This window comes from Pseudophryne corroboree, chromosome 7 (genome assembly GCF_028390025.1).
Source record: "Pseudophryne corroboree isolate aPseCor3 chromosome 7, aPseCor3.hap2, whole genome shotgun sequence".
Taxonomy (NCBI): Eukaryota; Metazoa; Chordata; class Amphibia; order Anura; family Myobatrachidae; genus Pseudophryne; species Pseudophryne corroboree.
The window spans coordinates 369,469,666-369,490,351 of NC_086450.1; positions in this window are offsets into that span (position 1 = coordinate 369,469,666).

Here is a 20,686-nt window from a genome sequence, read left to right on the forward strand (position 1 = left end):
GGTGAACCGGTCAACTACCACCCAGATGGTATTGAACTTGTTGCACATGGGTAAGTCTGTAATGAAATCCATCGACAAGAGGGTCCATGGTCGACGGGACACGGATAGTGGAACCAGTTGCCCCGCAGGCGACTGGCGGGATACTTTATGTTGGGCACACTTTGGGCAAGATGCAATAAACTCCAGGACGTCTTTTTTCAGAGTTGGCCACCAATAGGACCTAGAGATAAACTCCAGGGTTTTTTGGATACCTGTATGTCCGGCAAAACGGGAAGCATGGGCCCAATGCATGAGCTTCTTCCTTAGCATCGGCTTCACAAAACTTTTCCCTGATGGGGGCGTAGAGTCCATCCCTACCGTGGAGAATGCCAACGGATTTATAATAGGATGCTTGTCTGAAGACTCTGACTCATTTTCTTGCTCCCATGAGCGGGAAAGGGCATCGGCCTTGCGATTCTGAGAGCCCGGACAGAACTGGAGTTTAAAGTCGAACCTGGAAAAGAAAAGTGCCCATCTGGCCTGACGAGGGTTGAGACATTGTGCGCCCTTCAGGTATAAAAGGTTCTTGTGGTCTGTAAGTATGGTGATTAAATGAGAAGCTCCCTCCAACAGATACCTCCACTCTTCTAGAGCGAGCTTGATGGCTAGCAACTCCTGGTCGCCAATGGCATAGTTGCGCTCAGCTGGGGAGAACTTCCGGGAGAAGAAACTGCAAGGATGTAAATGGCCATCTTTAGCCCTCTGAGATAACACCGCTCCTACTCCAACGGAGGAGGCATCCACCTCTAGGATGAAAGGAGAGTCGATGTCAGGCTGTTTCAGGACAGGCGCAGAGATGAACCTCTGTTTTAAAAGATGAAAAGCTTGCATGGCTTCTTCAGACCACTTGGACGGGTTAGCACCCTTCTTGGTGAAAGCAGTAATAGGCGCCACAATGGTGGAAAAGTCTCGTATAAACTTTCGGTAATAATTGGCGAACCCTAAGAACCTCTGGACCCCTTTGAGGGTTAAGGGTACCGGCCAATTCTGAATTGCTTGTAGTTTCTCAGGATCCATCTCTAGTCCGGAACCGGACACAATGTACCCTAGAAACGGAATGGACTTGACTTCAAAGACGCATTTTTCTAATTTGCAATAGAGATGATTGACACGGAGACGGGACAGAACCTCTTTAACCCAAAAACGATGTTCCTCTAAATCGTTGGCAAAAATGAGGATATCGTCTAGATAGACCACGACATGACGGTATAGAATGTCTCTGAAAATCTCATTGACAAAATGCTGGAAGACAGCTGGAGCATTGCTCAATCCGAAGGGCATGACGAGGTACTCATAATGTCCGTCACGGGTGTTAAAGGCGGTCTTCCACTCGTCACCCTCACGGATCCGGATGAGATTGTATGCACCTCGCAAGTCCAGCTTTGTAAAGATGGTAGCTCCGCTAACTCTGTCAAAGAGCTCAGTAATCAGGGGTAAAGGATAACGGTTCTTGATGGTAATGTCGTTCAAACCTCTGTAGTCGATGCACGGCCGCAGACCACCATCTTTCTTTTTTACAAAAAAGAAGCCTGCGCCGGCTGGGGAAGAAGAAGGTCGAATGAACCCCTTTGCTAGGTTCTCTTTAATGTATTCCTCCATAGAATGCGTCTCAGGCAGAGACAACGGATAAGTTCGGCCTCGAGGTGGAACCTTCCCTGGAACGAGATCAATCGGGCAGTCCCATTCTCTATGAGGAGGAAGGATATCAGCAGAAGCTTTACTGAACACATCCGTGAAATCTTGATATGGAGGAGGTGGAACATCAGACGACCTGGGGGAGGAAGAACAGACAGGCAATACTTTAAACAAACATGTCTCTGCACAGGAGGAACCCCATGCCAGGATTTGCGTAGTCGTCCAATCAATTGTAGGATTGTGAAGACGGAGCCATGGAAGGCCCAGGACCACAGGATGTGTGGCTCTTGGAATCACTAAAAGTGAAATAAGTTCGGAATGAAGAACTCCCACTCTCAGACAAACTGGTAGAGTCCTTAGAGCAATAACAGTATCAAAAATGTTACTGCCATCCACGGCAGTTAAGGAAAAGGAGGAAGGAAGTCTCTCGGTGGGTAGGGACCACCGTTTAACATAGGCTTCAGTAATAAAGTTCCCAGCTGCTCCGGAATCAAGGAGAGCAATGACGTTCCGATAACGTTGAGCAACTTGAAGCGAGACTGGGAGATTACAATCATGAGGAGATGGAGAGGAGATCATTACTCCTAGCCGGCCCTCTCCTGGGCGAGCTAGGGTTTGGAGTTTTCCCGGACGTTCGGGACAGGCATTGATGGTGTGAGACGGAGCTGCACAGTAAAGACAAAGAGACTCAGAGAGACGTCTTCGGCGCTCAGCAGGAGTTAAACGGGAACGGCCAATTTGCATGGGCTCATCTTTAGATGGTGACAGTTGACGAGGAGGAGGAGCAGAAGATTTTGGAGCAGATGATCTTCCACGCTCAGTTGCTCTCTCTCTGAAACGTAAATCAACTTTCGTGCAGAGTGAGATTAGCTCATCTAACTTAGAAGGTAAGTCTCTGGTAGCTAACTCATCTTTAATAAGCTCAGATAAGCCATGCCAGAATGCAGCATACAGGGCCTCGTCGTTCCATGCCAGTTCGGATGCCAGGATCTGGAACTGTATCAGATATTGTCCTACAGTACGTGACCCCTGGCGTAAACGGAGAATCTCGGATGAAGCTGAGGTTACCCGGCCTGGCTCGTCGAAGATGCGCCTGAATGTTGACACGAATGCAGTGTAAGAAGATAGCAGGGTGTCGGACCTCTCCCATAACGGTGATGCCCAGTCAAGGGCGGAGCCACTGAGAAGAGAGATGATGTAGGCAATTTTTGTACGGTCACTGGGAAAATTGCCAGGTTGTAGCTCAAACTGAATCTCACACTGGTTGAGAAATCCCCTGCAGAATCTTGGAGATCCGTCAAATTTTGCTGGCGTTGGAAGATGAAGACGTGGAGCAGAAATGGGTAAGGTGGGTGGGGTTATAGCTGGAGTCACTGTGGTTGACGCACCAGATGCGCCTGATCCACGGAGAGTTGTCTGAATCCCATCCAGCCGAGTAGAGAGATCCTGGAGACAGCGGATGATGTGGCCCTGTGCAGCCTCCTGATGTTCTAGTCGGGCTGCCAGTTCTTGCATCGGCCTGGCCGCTTGATCCTGGTCTCCGGCTGGATTCATTAGGTCAGTGCTTACTGTCACAACTGAGGGCCTGAGCTGACGGGAGGCAGCCTCAGTTGTAGGGGCTGAGATGTACCGGAACCTGGGAGGTTGTATCAGACCCCTGGACATGTAAGTAACATGAATAATAACTGCCCGAAGGCGTGACCACGACAACTTGGATAAAAGTCAATGATGTTTATTATGACAACTCCGCAACACAGCAGCAGTAAAAGAAAACGTAAAAGTCAGCAAATAATAAATACAGTTCCTGGGTACTACAGGATGGCAGGAGCCACAGGGCACTGGTAGTGTGAGATAGTTCTTATGATCTTCTAGATGGAAAGTCCTTACCAGGCCCGACTGTAGCAATGGAGATAACCCAGGATTGTGCCAGCTGGTGTTCCAGGAAAAGCTGGGTTGCTGAAGGTAAAACAGCTGCTGTGGATACTGGCTGGAACCAGACTGTTGTCATGAACGGAGTGGATACTGGCTGGAACCAGTTAAATAATAAATGAACTTGGGAGCGATGAAATATGAACTGAAATGTAGAACTTGAGAGCGGAGAAATAATAATACCGGTGGAGAGTGGTAAAGTGTAGAAAGGACACCGGCCCTTTAAGGGAAGCTGTACTCTGCTGGAAGCTGAGCTGGAAGCAGGTAATGTTGTAGCTGGAAACAGATGAATCCACAATGGATTGGAGAGTCAGGCTACACCGCAGGTGGAATGCTGGTGCGGGTCTCTATGGTGGAAGTCTTGAGACAGGAGCTGGAACCTGGAAGACAATCACAGGAGAGAGACAAACAGGAACTAGGTTTGACAACCAAAGCACTGACGCCTTCCTTGCTCAGGCACAGTGTATTTATACCTGCAGCAAGGAAGGGATTGGCTAGGCAATTATGCAGATTAACAATACTGACAACAGATTGGAGGAAATGATCAGCTGACAGAATCCAAGATGGCTGCGCCCATGCAGACACTTGGAGGGAAGTTTGGTTTGTAATCCATGTGGTAATGAAAACAGTAATGGCGGCGCCGGCCACTGGAGACAGGAGACGCCAGGCTGACAAGTGCACATCCAACCACGCGGACACAGCGGAGGCCGCGGCTGACGTAATCGCCATTCTGACACTCTGCATGCAGAAGCTCAGGGACGGCGGCGGAGGCCGTGGGAGACGCCACGCCAGATGTAATATGGCGTTACTGTGACAGCGTCTCAGAGAGACAGGAGAGGATACAGGAATGTACACATCAGGATAACAGATGGGATCCGGTCCTGGAGCGCTGAGCCAGCCTTAGGAGGCATCTGATGGGTAAGAAATGGCGTCCAGATACCCGGATCGTGACACGCAGACTGCTACAGTAAGCTACTATAGTAGTATGTATCAAGAAGAAAGAAAAAAAAAAAAACACGGGTAGGTGGTATACAATTATGGATGGACCAGCGACTGCCGACACAGAGGTAGCTACAGCCGTGGACTACCGTACTGTGTCTGCTGCTAATATAGACTGGATGATAATGAGATGAAATTAATATATATATATATAATATCACTAGTACTGCAGCCGGACAGGTATATATATTTATTATGTAATGACTGATGACGGACCTGCTGGACACTGTCAGCTCAGCAGCACCGCAGACTGCTACAGTAAGCTACTATAGTAGTATGTATCAAGAAGAAAGAAAAAAAAAAAACACGGGTAGGTGGTATACAATTATGGATGGACCAGCGACTGCCGACACAGAGGTAGCTACAGCCGTGGACTACCGTACTGTGTCTGCTGCTAATATAGACTGGATGATAATGAGATGAAATTAATATATATATATATATAATATCACTAGCACTGCAGCCGGACAGGTATATATATTTATTATGTAATGACTGATGACGGACCTGCTGGACACTGTCAGCTCAGCAGCACCGCAGACTGCTACAGTAAGCTACTATAGTAGTATGTATCAAGAAGAAAAAGAAAAAAACACGGGTAGGTGGTATACAATTATGGATGGACCAGCGACTGCCAACACAGAGGTAGCTACAGCCGTGGACTACCGTACTGTGTCTGCTGCTAATATAGACTGGATGATAATGAGATGAAATTAATATATATATATATAATATCACTAGTACTGCAGCCGGACAGGTATATATATTTATTATGTAATGACTGATGACGGACCTGCTGGACACTGTCAGCTCAGCAGCACCGCAGACTGCTACAGTAAGCTACTATAGTAGTATGTATCAAGAAGAAAGAAAAAAAAAAAACACGGGTAGGTGGTATACAATTATGGATGGACCAGCGACTGCCGACACAGAGGTAGCTACAGCCGTGGACTACCGTACTGTGTCTGCTGCTAATATAGACTGGATGATAATGAGATGAAATTAATATATATATATATAATATCACTAGTACTGCAGCCGGACAGGTATATATATTTATTATGTAATGACTGATGACGGACCTGCTGGACACTGTCAGCTCAGCAGCACCGCAGACTGCTACAGTAAGCTACTATAGTAGTATGTATCAAGAAGAAAGGAAGAAAAAAAAAACACGGGTAGGTGGTATACAATTATGGATGGACCAGCGACTGCCGACACAGAGGTAGCTACAGCCGTGGACTACCGTACTGTGTCTGCTGCTAATATAGACTGGATGATAATGAGATGAAATTTATATATATATATAATATCACTAGTACTGCAGCCGGACAGGTATATATATTTATTATGTAATGACTGATGACGGACCTGCTGGACACTGTCAGCTCAGCAGCACCGCAGACTGCTACAGTAAGCTACTATAGTAGTATGTATCAAGAAGAAAGAAAAAAAAAAACACGGGTAGGTGGTATACAATTATATATATATTATATACAATTATATATATATATATATATATATATATATATTAAACTGGTGGTGATTAATTAAACTGGTGGTCAGGTCACTGGTCACACTATCAGCAACTTGCAAGTAGTACTCCTAAGCAGACAATCACAATATATATACTGGTGGTCAGTGTGGTCACAATGGCAGTGTGGCACTCTGGCAGCAAAAGTGTGCACTGTACGTTAAAATATGTACTCCTGCTCTCAGACTCTAACTGCTCCCCACTGTCTCCCCCACAAGTCAGATATACAGTCACACTATCACTTCAGCAAGTAGTAGTACTCCTCCTAATGCTCCCCAAAATTACTAAAGTAAATACTGTGTCTCTCTCTACTCTAGTCTCACTCTCTTCTCTATAAACGGAGAGGACGCCAGCCACGTCCTCTCCCTATCAATCTCAATGCACATGTGAAAATGGCGGCGACGCGCGGCTCCTTATATAGAATCCGAGTCTCGCGATAGAATCCGAGCCTCGCGAGAATCCGACAGCGGGATGATGACGTTCGGGCGCGCTCGGGTTAACCGAGCAAGGCGGGAAGATCCGAGTCGCTCGGACCAGTGTAAAAAAACATGAAGTTCGGGCGGGTTCGGATTCCGAGGAACCGAACCCGCTCATCTCTAATTTAAAAGAGGGGAAATAACTGACAAAATGCTGACAGTATGCCTTACCCTCATCCAAGAAAAACTGGCAAGAGGAAGATGGCTGCCAAAACCCTGAACTATATACCCCTGTGCATACTCCTCCTACCTATCCCTAATAGGCACCCATCTGTCACCTGACCACCACTGTCAATCACTAAGGCTAGCCCTGCCTATCCTCAACACATGTCAGAAAAATTCAGGGAGTTTATGTGGCTTCGAGCCTATGCGGATCTCTGCCTGCCTTATTATTATTATTATTATACGGCAGCAGTGGACATATAGCAGCAGCGTATACCACTGTGACTGCCTGGTCACTGTAATGACTGATGGCCACGACGTTACCACTGGTCTGATGCAGCACAACACAGCAACACTGTAAGGGACTTATTATACAGCAGCACTGGACATATGGCAGCAGAGGACACCACCACTGTGAATGGTCACTGGACTGACCTATGCACATGACACTAGCACTGGTCTGATGCAGGACAACACAGATAATTATAGAGCAGCACTTATCTGACAAGACCCTTAGTGATATTTAGACACTCTGCGCAAAATAGGCAGCTCAATAAACAGGATACCAATAAAAAATTGTCTCTCCAATACACTCAATATAAACAGGAAAATTTAGATAAATGGTATACGTTACACAGAGCGCCACATGGGTCAACAAACATTAAAAAAGGGAAAAAATACTTAATTAATAATACATCCCTTTTGTATATATGGAATGGTTTCAGTGGTGCAAGTGGGCGGGTACGGGTGGGTACGGCGTACCCGTAAGAATTTAGCCGTGGGTACGCCGTACCCACACCGATGGGCCGCCGCTCCTCTTCCTTCCCTCCCTCCCTCCCCTGCTCCACGCCGTCCCCGCCGCACACGCCGCTGATGTGAGGGCAGGAGAGCGCAGCCTGCGCCTCTCCTTTCCCTCAGTCTCCGGTGGGTGTTTCAGTTTACTTCAGCGCCGATCCGTGAGCCAATCAGAGCTCGCACCCGCGAGCTCTGATTGGCTCACGGATCGGCGCTGAATTAAACTGAGACACCCGCCGGAGACTGAGGGGAACGAGAGGCGCAGGCTGCGCTCTCCTTCCCTCACATGACAGACAGGACAGCGACGGCAGCGGTGAGTAGGGGAGGGGGGCATGTTTACCTGGCACTGGGGGGGGCATGTTAGACCTGGCACTGGGGGGGGTCATGTTATACCTGGCACTGGGGGGGCATGTATACCTGGCACTGGGGGCATATCTGGCACAGGGGGGCATATATACCTGGCACTGGGGGATATCTGGCACAGGGGGTCATGTTATACATGGCACTGGGGGATATCTGGCACTGGGGGGGCATATTATACCTGGCACTGGGGGCATATCTGGCACAGGGGGGTATATATACCTGGCACTGCGGGATATCTGGCACAGGGGGGCATGTATACCTGGCACTGGGGGCATATCTGGCACAGGGGGGCATATATACCTGGCACTGGGGGATATCTGGCACAGGGGGGCATGTATACCTGGCACTGGGGGATATCTGGCACTGGGGGGGCATGTTATACCTGGCACTGGGGGATATCTGGCACTGGGGGGCATGTATACCTGGCACTGGGGGCATATCTGGCACAGGGGGCATATATACCTGGCACTGGGGGATATCTGGCACAGGGGGGCATGTATACCTGGCACTGGGGGATATCTGGCACTGGGGGCATATATGGCACAGGGGGGCATATATACCTGGCACTGGGGGATATCTGGCACAGGGGGGCATGTATACCTGGCACTGGGGGATATCTGGCACTAGGGGGGCATGTTATACCTGGCACTGGGGTATATCTGGCACTGGGGGGGCATGTATACCTGGCACTGGGGGATATCTGGCACTGGGGGCATATCTGGCACAGGGGGGCATATATACCTGGCACTGGGGGATATCTGGCACAGGGGGGCATGTATACCTGGCACTGGGGGATATCTGGCACTGGGGGCATATCTGGCACAGGGGGGCATGTATACCTGGCACTGGGGGATATCTGGCACTGGGGGGGCATGTTATACCTGGCACTGGGGGATATCTGGCACTGGGGGGGCATGTATACCTGGCACTGGGGGATATCTGGCACTGGGGGCATATCTGGCACAGGGGGGCATATATACCTGGCACTGGGGGGTATCTGGCACAGGGGGGCATGTATACCTGGCACTGGGGGCATATCTGGCACTGTAGGGGCATTTCTGTATCTGGCACGGGGGGCAATGTATATCTGACACAGTGGGGGCATTTGTGTATCTAGCACTGTGGGGCAATGTGTATCTGACACTGTGAGGCAATGTATGGCACTCTGGGGGCATTTCTGTATCTGGCACTGTGGGGCAATGTGTATCTGGCACTGTGGGGCAATGTGTATCTGGCACTGTGGGGCAATGTGTATCTGGCACTCTGGGGACATTTGTGTATCTGGCACTGTGGGGCAATGTGCATCTGGCACTGTGGTGCAATGTGCATCTGGCACTGTGGGGCAATGTGTATCTGGCACTGTGAGGCAATGTGTATCTGACACTCTGGGGACATTTGTGTATCTGGCACTCTGGGGACATTTGTGTATCTGGCACTCTGGGGACATTTGTGTATCTGGCACTGTGGGGTTATATGTATCTGGCACTGTGGGGCAATGTATATCTGGCACTGTGGGGCAACGTGTATCTGACACTATTGGGGTCATACGTGTATCTGCCCCTCCCCCATATGTGTATCACACCCCCATTTTCATTGGCCACGCCCCATGTGACATTTGGCCACACCCATTTTTTTGCGCGCGCGCCGAAGGCGCGCGCACACAGTACCCGTAAGACATTTTTTCTACTTGCACCACTGAATGGTTTCTTCCAAAAGGTTTCTTCTACTCCCGTGTAATCAGCATATGGGGAGAAAGCAGATGGTACAGCATGTGTGGTACAATTTTTTTAATCACACATAAAAACATACAATTTGTGCAGATAGCAAAAGGACTTCAGACAGAAGCGTCCTAACTGCTAACATATCACATATAGAACATACAATTTGTGCAAATAGCAAAAAACTTCAAAATATGAGAACCGGTGGAAAACAGTTCTCAATATAAACTTATAGAACTTATATTGAGAACTGTTTTCCACCGGTTCTCATATTTATCTGGTAATTTCATAGCCTGTCCACATTTTTCTGGCACTCAGGACACTTCTGTTTGAAGTTTTTTGCTATTTATTTTGCACAAATTGTATGTTCTATATGTGATATGTCAGCAGTCAGGACGCTTCTGTCTGAAGTCCTTTTGCTATCTGCACAAATTGTATGTTTCTATGAGTGATTAAAAAAATTGTACCACACATGCTGTACCATCTGCTTTCTCCCCATATGCTGATTACACGGGAGTAGAAGAAACCTTTTGGAAGAAACCATTCCATATATACAAAAGGGACGTATTATTAATAGAGCAGCACTGGTCATATGGCAGCAGATGACACCACCACTGTGAATGGTCACTGGACTGACTGATGTCCAGGATACTATCACTGGTCTGATGCAGCACAACACAGCAACACTGTAAGGGACTTATTATACAGCAGCACTGGACATATGGCAGCAGAGGACACCACCACTGTGACTGATGCAGCACAACACACCACTACTTAACTGATGCAGCACAACACAGCACCACTGGACAGCACTGGACATATGGCAGCAGAGGACACAAGCACTGTGACTGGACAGATTCAGCACAAGACACGGACACTGAGGATACTGAGAGAATGAAGACAATGCCGGAGTGAAAATGGCGGGGACGCGCGACTCCTTACATAGAATCCAAACCCCGCGAGAATCTGACAGCGGGATCGTGACGTTTTGCCTCGTTCTGGTTTCCGAGTCAGGAGGGAAAACCCGAGCCTGGCTTGGAACCGGACTCGAATGGTGAAGTTTGGTACGGTTCGGTTCTCTGAGAACCAAACCCACTCATCCCTAATTATTAACCTCAATAACATTAATTTCCAGTCTATTCTGAACACCTCACACCTCACAATATTGTTTTTTGGCCAAAAGGTTGCACTGTGGTGGCTGTATGACTACGCTAAGCGACACAACTGTGCAGCACAAACACCTGGCCCATCTAGGAGTGGCACTGCATTTGCAGACAGGATGGCACTTAAAAAAACTAGTCCCCAAACAGCACATCATGCAAAGAAGTAAAAGTGGTGCAATGAGATAGCTGAATGACTAAGCTAAGAGACACAAGTGTGCGGCACAGACACCTGGCCCATCTAGGAGTGGCACTGCAGTGGCAGACATGATGATACTTAAAAAAACTAGGCCCCAAACAGCACATCTTGCAAAGAAGTAAAAGAGGTGCAATGAGGTAGCTGTATAACTAAGCTAAGTGACACAAGTGTGCGGTAAAAACACCTGGCACATCTAGGAGTGGCACTGCAGTTGCAGACAGGATGGCACTTAAAAAACTAGTCCCCAAACAGCACATCATGCAAAATCATAGCTGTATGACTAAGCTAAGCAACACAAGTTTGCGGAACAAACAACTTTGGACGTGATGATATTTGCCCCTAAACCACACACACGGCAAAGCCTGTAAAATTAATTTGGATAATAATAACCCTTTTATTTGGAGCTACAGTATTATAATATGCAGCACAGGCGAGGGTACCCCAACACCATACAGGGCAAACCTGTAAACATTATTTGTATAATAATATAAGTAATGTATATAACCCTTTTATTTGGAGTAAATAATATACAGCACCGGACACCACCACTGAACTTATGGTAGCACAAGACACCACCACTGGACTGATGCAGCACAAGACAGCACCACTGGACCGGACATATATACGCCAGTACCACTTGAATTATATGGCAGTATCACTGGAATTATACCGCAGTACCACTAGACTTATACGGCAGTACCACTGGAATTATACGGCAGTATCACTGGAATTATACGGCAGTACCACTGGACTTATGCAGCAGTACCACTGGACTGGATTTATACGGCAGTATCACTGGAATTATACGGCAGTATAACTGGAACTATAGGACAGTACCACTGGACTTATACAGTAGTACCACTGGAATTATATGGCAGTATAACTGGAATTACACAGCAGTACCACTGGACATATACGACAGTACCACTGGACTGGATTTATATGGCAGAATCACTGGACTGTATTTATACGCCAGTACCACTGGACTTATACGGCAGTACCACTTGACATATATGGCAGTATCACTGGAATTATATGGCAGTTCCACTGGACATATACGGCAATATCACTGGAATTATATGGCAGCACCACTGGACTTATACGGCAGTACCACTGGACTGGATATATACGGCAGAATCACTTGAATTATATGGCAGTTTCACTGGAATTATATGGCAGTACCACTGGACTTATACGGAATTACCACTGGCCTGATTTATATGGCAGTATCACTGGAATTATACAGCAGTATCACTGGAATTATGTGTCGGTACCACTGGACTTATACACCAGTACCACTGGATTCATAGGGCAGTACCACTGGACATATACAGCATTATCACTGGAATTATATGGCAGTACCACAGTATTTATATGGCAGTACCACTGGACATATACGGCAGTATCACTGTAATTATATGGCAGTACCACTGGACATATACGGCAGTATCACTGGATTTATACAAAAGTACCACTGGACATAAACGGCAGTATCACTGGACATATACAGCATATCACTGGACTTATATGGCAGTACCACTGGACTGGATTTATACAGCAGTATCACTGGACATATACGACAGTACCACTGGACTTATATGGCTGTACCAGGGCTGCCATCAGAAATTGCGGGGCCCGGGACAGACAAAATAGACAGCCCCCCCCACTATGGAGGATTCAGTTTTAGAATTGCACAAATTAAAGTGTGTGTGTGTGTATATTATATACACACACATGCATGCATGCGTACGTACGTACGTACGTACGTACGTACGTACGTACGTACGTACATGTCGGGAGGGCTGCTCTTATCACTGGAATTATATGGCAGTACCACTGAACATATACGGCAATATCACTGGAATTATATGGCAGCACCACTGGACTTATACGGCAGTACCACTGGACTGGATATATATGGCAGAATCACTTGAATTATACGGCAGTATCATTGGAATTATATGGCAGTAGCACTGGACTTATACGTAAGTACCACTGGCCTGATTTATATGGCAGTATCACTGGAATTATACAGCAGTATCACTGGAATTATACGGCAGTACCACTGGACTTATACGCCAGTACCACTGGATTCATAGGGCGGTACCACTGGACATATACAGCAGTATCACTGGAATTATATGGCAGTACCACTCGAATTATATGGCAGTATCACTAGATTTATGTGGCAGTACCACTGGACATATACGGCAGTATCACTGGTATTTTATATGGCAGTACCACTGGACATATACGTCAATATCACTGGATTTATACGCCAGTACCGTTGGACATATACGGCAGTATCACTGGACTTATACGGCAGTATCACTGAACTTGATTTATACGGCAGTACCACTGGACATATACAGCAGTACCACTGGACATATACGGAAGTATCACTAGACATATATGGCAGTATCACTGGACTGGATTTATACGCCAGTACCACAGTATTTATATGGCAGTACCACTGAACATATACGGCAGAATCACTGTAATTATATGGCAGTACCACTGGACATATACGGCAGTATCACTGGATTTATACAAAAGTACCACTGGACATATACGGCAGTATCACTGGACATATACGGCATATCACTGGACTTATATGGCAGTACCACTGGACTGGATTTATATGGCAGTATCACTGGACATATACGACAGTACCACTGGACTTATATGGCAGTACCAGGGCTGCCATCAGAAATTGCGGGGCCCGGGACAGACAAAATAGACAGCCAACCCCCCCAATACGGAGGAGTCAGCTTTAGAATTGCACAAATTAAAGTGTGTGTGTATATTATATACACACACACACGTGCATGCATACATACATACATACATACGTACGTACGTACGTACGTACGTACGTACGTACATTCATACATGTCGGGAGGGCCCAGGATGCATATGCCGCTGCCTGCCCACCTCCATCCCTGCTGTTCTGCTGCTCTCCTCCGTCCTCCTGCAGCTGTATTGAAAACGTCCCTCCCAAAATGGTCGCCGACTCAAAGGAGACAATTATTGAAGATACTAGAGGGCTCCTCTAGTATCTTGAATAACTGTCTTCTGTGTGGAGGCGGCCATTTTGGGAGGGACATTTTCAATACAGAGCTGCTGGAGGGTCTGAGGACAGCGGCCGAACAGCGGGGACGGCGGCGGGCAGGTGGCTGCATGAGCATCCCGGGCCCTCCTCTCTACTATATGGCAGTATCACTGGACATATACGGCAGTACCACTGGACTTATACAGAAGCACAGGTACACCACCACTGGACTGATGCAGGACAACACAGCACCACTGCAATGGACTGGATTTATGGCAGCAGAGGACACCACCACTGTAACTGGACTGATGCAGCATAAGACACTACACTGGACTGAGCAGCACAAGACAGCACTGGAATCGCCACCCCACTTTCCCTCCCACACAGACACTGAGGAGACATGTCCTCTCATTACACTCTCCGGGACTGGAGTGAAAATGGCGGCGACGCGCGGCTCCTTATATGGAATCCAAAACCCGCGAGAATCCGACAGCGGGATGATGGCGTTTCGCCTCGTTCTGGTTTCCGAGTCAGGCGGGCTAATCCCGAGCCGGGCTCGGGTAGTGAAGTTCGGCGGGGTTTGGTTCTCAGGGAACCGAACCCGCTCATCTCTAGTACATAGTTGGAGAGTGCCCCGTGAAGGAGACAAGGTGGAGAGGTGGAGTGACTGAGGGGGAGATTTATCAATCCAATCCGCTTCTAACTGTCATGGCCAGGACCTCACTATAGCACTGGAGTCTGCAAGATGTCTCTGTAGTCCTTGGTGATATCACTACACTTCTCATACACTGAACGCAAAAGTCAGGTGCTTCATTTAGGCTGAGAGAAGCTCACTAGCGGCAACTAGAGGTGAAGGGGAATACTGGGAGTTACGGCTCCACTTCTATGGGGAGAGTCTACATTGCACAATGACCCAACTAACAAAATAACAGTTTTTTAATAAAACATAATAAAGGTTTCCCCCTTTATGCCTGATGTACCAAGAAGTATTCTGTCTGAAGTAAGGTACTTACAGGTGAAACTCAGAAAATTAGAATATCGTGCAAAAGTTAATTTATTTCAGTAATTCAACTTAAAAGGTGAAACTAATATATTATATAGACTCATTACATGCAAACTGATATATTTCAAGCCTTTATTTGTTATAATTTTGATGATTGTGGTTTACAGTTTAAGATAACCCCAAATCCAAAATCTCAGAAAATTAGAATATTACATAAAATAAATAAATAATGGATTTTAAATACAGAAATGTTGGCCCTCTGAAAAGTATAATCATGCATATGTACTCAGTACTTGGTTTGGGCCCCTTTTGCATGAATTACAGCCTCAATGCGGCGTGACATGGATTCTATCAACCTGTGGCACTGCTGAGGTGTTATGGAAGACCAGGATGCTTCAATAGCGGCCTTCAGCTATTCTGCATTGTTTGGTCTCATGTCTCTCATCTTTCTCTTGGCAATGCCCCATAGATTCTCTATGGGGTTCAGGTCAGGCGAGTTTGATGGCCAATCCAGCACAGTAATCCCATGGTCATTGAACCAGGTTTTGGTACTTTTGGCAGTGTGGGCAGGTGCCAAGTCCTGCTGGAAAATGAAGTCAACATCTCCATAAAGCTTGTCTGCTGAAGGAAGCATGAAGTGCTCTAAAATGTCCTGGTAGATAGCTGCATTGACTCTGGACTTAATAAAGCACAGTGGACCAACACTAGCATATGACATGGCTCCCCAAATCAACACAGACTGTGGAAACTTCACACTGGACTTCAAGCATCTTGGATTGTGTGCCTCTCCATTCTTCCTCCATACTCTGGGACCTTGGTTTCCAAACAAGATGCAACATTTGCTCTCATAAGAAAAGAGGACTTTGGGCCACTGAGCAACAGACCAGTTTTCTTTTTCTTTAGCCCAGGTCCAGGATCCATCTGTGTGTGGTGGCTCTTAATGCACTAACTCCAGCCTCAGTTCACTCCTTGTGAAGCTCCCCCACACTTTTGTATGGCCTTTTCCTGACAATACTCTCCAGGCTGCGGTCATTCCTGCTGCTTGTGCACCTTTTTCTCCCACACTTTTTACTTCCACTTAACTTTCTATTAATGTGCTTTGATACAGCACTTTGGGAACATCCAATTTATTTTGCAATTTCCTTTTGAGGCATTCCCTCCTTGTGTAGGGTGTCAGTGATGGTTTTCTGCACAGCTATCAGGTCAGGAGTCTTCACTATGATTGTGTATTGTACTGAACCAGACTGAGAGACCATTTAAAGCCACAATCATCAATATTATAACAAATAAATGCTTGAAATATCTCACTTGGCATGTAATGAGTCTAGAGATGAGCGGGTTCGGTTCCTCGAGATCCAAACCCCCCGAACTTCACCCATTTTACACGGTTTCAAGGCAGCCTCGGATCTTCCCGCCTTGCTCAGTTAACCCGAGCACGCCCGAACGTCATCATCCTGCTGTCGGATTCTCGCGAGATTCGTATTCTATATAAGGAGCCGCGCGTCGCCGCCATTTTCACTCGTGCATTGGAGATGATAGCGAGAGGATGTGGCTGCGTTCTCTCAGTTTCTTTGTTCAGTGTGCTGCAAATATCTGTGCTCAGTGTGCTAAATATATGTGCTCAGTGTGCTGCAAATATCTATGTTCTCTGCCTGAAAAATGCTCCATATCTGTGCTGCATTGTAGTATATAGTAGAAGGACAGTGCAGAATTTTGCTGACCACCAGTATATATACAGCAGTACGGTACAGTAGTCCATTGCTCTACCTCTGTGTCGTCAAGTATACTATCCATCCATACCTGTGCTGCATTTTAGTTGTGCGCAGTATATAGTAGGAGGACAGTGCAGAATTTTGCTGACCACCAGTATATATATAGCAGTACAGTAAAGTAGGCCATTGCTATACCTCTGTGTCATCAAGTATACTATCCATCCATACCTGTGCTGCATTTTAGTTGTGCGCAGTATATAGTAGGAGGACAGTGCAGAATTTTGCTGACCACCAGTATATATATAGCAGTACGGTACAGTAATCCATTGCCCTGCCTCTGTGTCGTCAAGTATACTATCCATCCATACCTGTGCTGCATTTTAGTTGTGCGCAGTATATAGTAGGAGGACAGTGCAGAATTTTGCTGACCACCAATATAGATATAGAAGTACGGTACAGTAGTCCATTGCTCTACCTCTGTGTCGTCAAGTATACTTTCCATCCATACCTGTGCTGCATTGTAGTTGTGCGCAGTATATAGTAGGAGGACAGTGCAGAATTTTGCTGACCACCAGTATATATATAGCAGTACGGTAAAGTAGGCCATTGCTCTACCTCTGTGTCATCAAGTATACTATCCATCCATACCTGTGCTGCATTGTAGTTGTGTGCAGTATATAGTAGGAGGACAGCGCAGAATTTTGCTGACCACCAGTATATATATATAGCAGTATGGTACAGTAGTCCATTGCTCTACCTCTGTGTCGTCAAGTATACTATCCATCTATACCTGTGCTGCATTTTAGTTGTGCGCAGTATATAGTAGGAGGACAGTGCAGAATTTTGCTGACCACCAGTATATATATAGCAGTACGGTACAGTAGGCCATTGCTATTGATATATTACTGGCATATAATTCCACACACTAAAAAATGGAGAACAAAAATGTGGAGGGTAAAATAGGGAAAGATCAAGATCCACTTCCACCTCATGCTGAAGCTGCTGCAACTAGTCATGGCCGAGACGATGAAATACCATCAACGTCGTCTGCCAAGGCCGATGCCCAATGTCATAGTAGAGAGCATGTAAAATCCAAAAAACAAAAGTTCAGTAAAATGACCCAAAAATCAAAATTAAAAGCGTCTGATGAGAAGCGTAAACTTGCCAATATGCCATTTACGACACGGAGTGGCAAGGAACGGCTGAGGCCCTGGCCTATGTTCATGGCTAGTGGTTCAGATTCACATGAGGATGGAAGCACTCATCCTCTCGGTAGAAAAATGAAAAGACTTAAGCTGGTAAAAGCACAGCAAAGAACTGTGCGTTCTTCTAAATCACAAATCCCCAAGGAGAGTCCAATTGTGTCGGTTGCGATGCCTGACCTTCCCAACACTGGACGGGAAGAGGTGACGCCTTCCACCATTTGCACGCCACCTGCAAGTGCTGGAAGGAGCACCCGCAGTCCAGTTCCTGAAAGTCAAATTGAAGATGTCACTGTTGAAGTACACCAGGATGAGGATATGGGTGTTGCTGGCGCTGAGGAGGAAATTGACAAGGAGGATTCTGATGGTGAGGTGGTTTGTTTAAGTCAGGCACCCGGGGAGACACCTGTTGTCCGTGGGACGAATATGGCCAATGACATGCCTGGTCAAATTACAAAAAAAAAATCACCTCTTTGGTGTGGAATTATTTTAACAGAAATGCGGACAACAGGTGTCAAGCCATGTGTTGCCTTTGTCAAGCTGTAATAAGTAGGGGTAAGGACGTTAACCACCTAGGAACATTCTCCCTTATTCATCACTTGGAGCACATTCATCAGAAGTCATTGACAAGTTCAAAAACTTTGGGTGACAGCGGAAGCAGTCCACTGACAACTAAATCCCTTCCTCCTGTAACCAAGCTCCTGCAAACCACACCACCAACTCCCTCAGTGTCAATTTCCTCCTTAGACAGGAAAGCCAATAGTCCTGCAGGCCATGTCACTGGCAAGTCTGATGAGTCCTCTCCTAACTGGGAATCCTCCGATGCATCCTTGAGTGTAACGCCTACTGCTGCTGGCGCTGCTGGGAGTCGATCATCATCCCAGAGGGGAAGTCGGAAGACCACTTGTACTACTTCCAGTAAGCAATTGACTGTCCAACAGTCTTTGCGAGGAAGATGAAATATCACAGCAGTCATCCTGCTGCAAAGCAGATAACACAGGCCTTGGCAGCTGCGGTGGTGTTAAACGTGTGTCCGGTATCCACCGTTAATTCACAGGGAATTAGACAATTTATTGAGTTACTGTGTCCCCGGTACCAAATACCATCTAGGTTCCACTTCTCTAGGCAGGAGATACCGAGAATGTACACAGACCTCAGAAAAAGAGTCACCAGTGTCCTAAAAAATGCAGTTGTACCCAATGTCCACTTAACCACGGACATGTGGACAAGTGGAGCAGGGCAGACTCAGGACTATATGACTGTGACAGCCCACTGGGTAGATATATTGCCTCCCGCAGCAAGAACAGCAGCTGCAGCACCAGTAGCAGCATTTCGCAAACGCCAACTCGTTCCTAGGCAGGCTACGCTTTGTATCACCACTTTCCATAAGAGGCACACAGCTGACAACCTCTTACGGAAACTGAGGAACATCATTGCAGAATGGCTTACCCCAATTGGACTCTCCTGGGGATTTGTGACATCGGACAACGCCACCAATATTGTGCGTGCATTACATCTGGGCAAATTCCAGCACGTCCCATGTTTTGCACATACATTGAATTTGGTGGTGCAGAATTTTTTTAAAAATGACAGGGGCGTGCAAGAGATGCTGTCGGTGGCCCGAAGAACTGTGGGCCACTTTCGGCATTCAGCCACCGCGTGCCGAAGACTGGAGCACCAGCAAACACTCCTGAACCTGCCCCAGGGAGGTTTTGCCAAAACGCGTCCGAATCCAAAACACGGCCGCGGAACCAAATCCAAAACCAAAACAAAAAACCCGAAACATTTTCGGTGCACATCACTAAATGAGTCTATATATTATGTATATTAGTTTCACTGTTTAAGTTGAATTACTGTAATAAATGAACTTTTGTTCAATATTCTAATTTTCTGAGTTTCACCTGTATGGTTGCTCCAGGTAAATATGCCCAAAGCTCCAAACGTGTCCCCCCAAATCATAAATTATGGATTGGTCTACTTAAGAACGTCCACTTTATTGTTGACCCTTCTAATTTGTATAAATGATTCAGAAAGTATCTGTAGTTCTACAGTTATTTAAGGGAGCAAAACACTGCATAGAGGAAAATACTGGACACATCGTATGAGTCAACTGAAGAGACAAAGGGGGGTATTCAATTGCTGGCAAAACTTCACCATATAAAGACACAAAATTACCACAATTCATAGTAAATTTGCCAAATGCCTATTCAATTGTCTGCAAAAGTATTTTCGTGGTAATTTTACCGCAAATTTCAATTCACCAACTCTGAGCAGGTGATAAACTTGGGGATAATCCCTATTTTCAGTAAAAAAAAATTGGGATTTGGTTCTGAACCTCTGAGACAATACCCTGAATGACTAATTAGGTACTTAGTAGTATTTTTAATTGCCCAATAATGACATGTCATCTTTGGGGTGGAAAAGTGCAAAATGATGGAAATTGGGACACAAGATATGGGAGATGTATATTGCGGTGCTTTATGAGTCGAACAAATGTTTTTAGACTGGCAGATGGGAGTAATCGGTCTGCTTTTCATTTTTTTTTTTAGTCCCTAAAAATGACCCAAATATATACTTATACCCATTTTTATGTACCTCAAGTTTAAATTTAGCACTTATTTTCCTGGGACAAAAATAACTTTTATAATTTTTTTATATTTAAAACAAAAATGCATATAACAGCCATATGGCCCAATTTAAGTTCCAGA